Source organism: Oratosquilla oratoria, chromosome 15, assembly GCF_046742065.1.
Source record: "Oratosquilla oratoria isolate Oo_2021 chromosome 15, ASM4674206v1, whole genome shotgun sequence".
In the NCBI taxonomy this organism is placed as follows: Eukaryota; Metazoa; Arthropoda; class Malacostraca; order Stomatopoda; family Squillidae; genus Oratosquilla; species Oratosquilla oratoria.
In genome coordinates, this window is record NC_134791.1 from 41200013 (window position 1) to 41205012 (window position 5000).

The window sequence follows — 5000 nt, forward strand, 5'->3', positions numbered from 1 at the left end:
ATTGCTTTGTACCACGCCACGCCACACGTACCTCATTCCATCTCGTACTCCGCCCAGAGCCCATCGTGAACACCCATCACACACTGCCGTGCCCACCGTGCTCTTTATCACTGTATGCCTCTTTGTTCACTGCCTTTTCACAATTTTGATATGTACAATATGACAGTGGTAAAGTGCGCATGAGTGAATGTGTAGATTGTAATACCAAGTTAAGATTCGAATAATGTGCGTAACTGTGTGTAACGACGTAACGAGTCAATAGAGGCAGAATTATTTCAATTCCGTTTCTATTGACTACGTCGTGGAGATGATCGAACCTTCCTTTCCTGTAGGAACTCTAGAAGGCTATTCCCGCAGAGGGTGTATATATTTACCTAACTGTAGTATACAGAAAAGGAACTGCGCTCATGAGATCCTGTCTCTTAACTTCCACTGATCATACCTAATTTTAAATTCGTTTATGGTTATACCTTGAACTATATCATCCAGACTTTTCCAGTAGTTTATTTATCTATACGTAAAACTATTTCATCACATCCTTCAGACATGTGGTCTTTTATACTGAGTGTGTGTGTGTTTGTGTGTGTGTGTGTGTGTGTGTGTGTGTGTGTGTGTGTGTGTGTGTGTTTGTATTTACCTAGTTGCATTTACCTAGTTGTATGTTACTATCATTCCGTCCAATTTGTTCCATACACCCACCACTCTGTGGGAAAAACTGTTCTTTTTCAGGTCTTTTTTATAACTGTCCTTTTTGAGTTTCTTTCCATGCCCTCTTGTATTTCTCGTATCCTAATTTAGTAAGTCTTCTCTATCAAGGACTTGCGTACCTCTCATGATTCTATAGATGTTCAACAAGTTTCCTCTTTCTCTTTTTTGTTCTAGGGTTGGTACCTCTAGTTGTGACAGTCTTTCTTCGTATGACAGTTCTAAAACTGTGGAGGCTATCTTCGTTGTTGCTCTTTGGATTCTTTCAATTTTCCATATATTCCTTTTGGTACTGGATGACCATAGTGTCGCTGCGTATTCCAGCCTTGGTTTTATCAGTGTGACTAGTATTTTCTTCACCATTTCTTCGTCCAAGTAGGTAAATGCCACTTTTATTGATCCCAACAAGTTCTAGGTTTCTCCGACAATTTTGTTTATCTATCAGGGGACATGTCCTTTGTGATGATTACTCCCTGGTCTTTTTCAAGTCCCACTTTCTTTACATTATTTTCATTCATTTTATATTATCCTGATATCTTGTTTATACTTTTTTCAAATTCCATTATACTGCATTTCTTAATGTTGAAGTCCACTTCCCACTTTATACTCCATTCCCAAATTTTGTTCAGATATCTCTGCAGCAGTTCACAGTCTATTTCAGTGCTCACTTTTCTCAACAATTTGCGTCATCAGCAAAGAAGTTCATGTAACTGTCCACACCCTCCTCCATGTCATTCACATAAATAGCAAACATTATTGGAGCCAGTACTGATCCCTGTGGAACTCCACTAATCACCTCTTCCCAAGTAGAACCTTTATCTCTGAGCACTACTCTCATTTTTCTTCCATGCAGGAAATCCTCCATCCATTCCAGTAGTTTACTTTGTACCTCTCCTATTGTTTTCATTTTTTTCTAATATTTTTCTATGTGGCACTTTATCAAAAGCTTTTTGTGGATCTGGGAAAGCACAATCAACCCGTACGTCCCTTTCCTGTATTATATCTAATAGTCTTGAGTAAAAACAAATCAGATTTGGGTCACATGATCTTCCGGTCTGAATCCAAACTGTCTCGGGTTTAGATTTCATCAGAATCTTTCATTTCTCTTCCACTCTCGTTTTTTCATTTTGAAATTTATCCCAACTCGCATCTTAAAAAATTCTTAAGTTTCACAAAGTCCGTTTTACTATATACCAGTCTCCCTTTTCTGTATTTCTCATTTTTCTCCATATGTATATATATATATATATATATATATATATATATATATATATATATATATATATATATTTCTTTAGTTCTAATTCAAGTAATATGTGGTCACTCTTTCCAAATGGTGCCTTGTTTTCAATTTTATCCAAAATTTCAGGTTCTGATGTAAAGAATAAATCAAATCTTGACGGTTCTTCATTATTTCTATATCTGGTGTTTTTCTTTAGCCATTGTGTCATTGTATATTCCATAGTCATGCCAAGTAATACATTTCCCCATAATTCCTCTCTACCTTTCACTGTCATCTCTTCCCAACAGAATTCTTTCCAGTTAAAGTCTTCCATAAGTACCACGTTTCCTTCATCTATCAGCACCCCAGTTAATGAAATCCTTGTATCTTCCGATATTTTAGAGTAATCTCTCTCCAAGAACCCGTTTTTGGGGGCACATAAATCACCACAAACATTCTCTTTTTCATGTCTTTTATCTTCAACTCTTGTCGTGATCATTTTCACACTGTTCCTTCCATTTGTAACCTTCGTCACATTTAGATTTTTCTTAGCCAAGAACGTGACTCCTCCACCCTTTTTCCTCTCTAATCCAGTGATTATATAACCCATTTCCAAGACTATTAGGTGATAGTGGACCCCTTCAAATTGTCTCTACAGTTGCCATTTTGTCTGGTTTTGCTTCTGACAAGTAATTAAGCTCATTTAATCCTGAAATTAAACAGTTTATATAAATATAAGCCACTTTTAATTTTGCTGCACTCTTCATCTCGTTTTTTTTTTTTTTTTTTTTTTTTTTTTAGTTTCCTTTTCTTGCAGATACCATTTTCTCAGTCTTATGTCTAACACTCTCCAAAAGAACTTCTTTTTCTCGGACTCCGTTCTTTTCTCATGTGTGTGTGTGTGTGTGTGTGTGTGTGTGTGTGTGTGTGTGTGTGTGTGTGTGTGTGTGTGTTTACCTAGTTGTATCTTACGGTAAGGAGAGCTACGCTTGTAGTGCCCCATGTGTGTGTGTGTGTGTGAACTGTACCTAATTATAGTATATGAGGTTGGAGCTGTGTACATGATACCCCGTCTTTATATCTTCATTTACCATACTTTGCCATAAATTTAGATTTTTTCCATCCCAATATACTCCCTTTGAGTACACTTTTGTTTTATAACTTAGATTAATTTTTTTATGTGGCATCTTGTATAAAGTCGTCTCCAGATCCAGGCATACACAATTATCTATCCTTCTTTCATGTGGCATACTTCCATCTTCCAGTTAACATGTAATCGGTTAGTGTATTTTATCTTGTAATTGTTCTCTGCATTCCTTCAATATCCAGTCCAAGATTCCATTTTACACTGAGTCTTTTCTCACTCTCAGGATTTCGAGAAGATTAATAACTTCACGTACTTGTACTTTTATCGTGAAGATATCTTCTTTTACTTCACTCTTTCCTCCCTTGGTGAATGTTGGTTGGAAATTTTTGTTCATTATTTCAGCTTGGTCTTTTGCTTCTTCATATACTACCCCTTCAACTTTCAACTCGGATATTCCTTCCCTTTACTTCAATTTGACATTCTAAAATCAATAGAATAGATTTACAACGTTTTCTACCACTTTTTTTTTCTTAAGATAAAATCCCAATTTAGCTGTTGTATTTACACTCTATATTTTGTTGTTATTTTAACCAATTGAGTGTTTATATTATAAATTGTTATATTCAACAATGTATTACCCTATGATTCCTCTACTTAATGTTTTTTTTTTCAACAGCACTCTTCTGAATAAATAAGTTCCATTGAATCTGGCTCTTCCTCTCTTAGTCATTTATCTTTAATTTCGCCTAGTTCGGTTAGTTTTAATAATTTTCAGTACTTACTTTTCTTTCCTTTTCTTTTTGGATCATTCCTTTTATACCATTTTCTCATATTCTAATCTATTCTTTTTCAGGAAAATTTGGTCCTGTTGTTCTTTATTCCTAAGTTACTTCCAATGTTTTTCCCTTAATTGCATCCCTACTTACCCAAACAGCGTTGAATTTGTCTGCATTTGTTGGTTTCTATAATGGTTTCAATTACCGTGGTTTGGGGTTCAATTTTTTTTGTTCATTGGCCGTTTAGGTGTATGCCTTCCTCATTGTCATAATCACTTGTGCAATTTCCTTTGCCTTATGCCTTTCTTTAGTTTCTTGTTCTGTTTTTCTTGGTAAATGGTTCTCTTTTCATCTATTCATAATAACACATTACGTGTGCCTACACCTCGTTTATATTAGCATTTCCTTTATCCTCCTTTTCCACGTCTTCCTTTTCTTAATTTTTTTTGTCTTTGCTATTCCATAGTCTTCTTAAACGGGTTCTTTTCATCCTGTATTTTTATCCACCCTTTATGTGTTCTATGTTGATCTCTGTTATTTTATTTGTCCTCCTTAGCCTTTTATTTTTTCACACTGTTCTCCAATACCTTCTAGCTTCTCATAGCAATCTTTCAGCTCAAAATTTCTCTCCTGTGTAATGTGTTATACCATTTAACTGTCACTCTAAATCATCTATGTTCACCTTTATTAAGTGCATTCACATTCTCCTTATGTCTTCCACTAGTTCATCAGTAATTCATTCATCGTGGTGTTCATTCTTGTTTTAGGCTGATGTATATTATTTTTCTCACTTATAATTCTCCTGTAATGAATATTTTGTCAATATTTAGTGAGAACCAGTACCAAATACATTACTTTTGTCTCCTCCGGTCGCCATGGATATCAAATTATGATTTCACTTACCTTCCGAATTGTAGTTTTTTCTTAATTTCTAATTTACACTAAATCACATTTCACTATTTTACATCCAATGCACTCTTAGACGTTTCATTTAACGGGATCCCATGTTTCCCTCCCATCAAATCATCGTATCAACTACCTAGGTAACTAGTTATTTCCATGATTCAACGGAAGCTGAGGCATCCTTTCACGAAGGCGGCAATGAACAACCCTGCGTGTGTGTGTGTGTGTGTGTGTGTGTGTGTGTGTGCGCGTGTGTGTGTATGTGTGTATGTGTGTGTGTGTGTGTGTGTGTATGTGTGTGTGTGTG

At 35.6% G+C, this 5000-nt stretch overlaps 1 protein-coding gene across 2 annotated transcripts in view; it reads left to right on the plus strand.

The window, feature by feature from the left end:
- Window positions 1–5000, plus strand: part of kcc (solute carrier family 12 member kcc) — a 731707-nt gene that overhangs the window by 390181 nt on the left and 336526 nt on the right. The gene's annotated exons all lie outside the window — the stretch shown is intronic.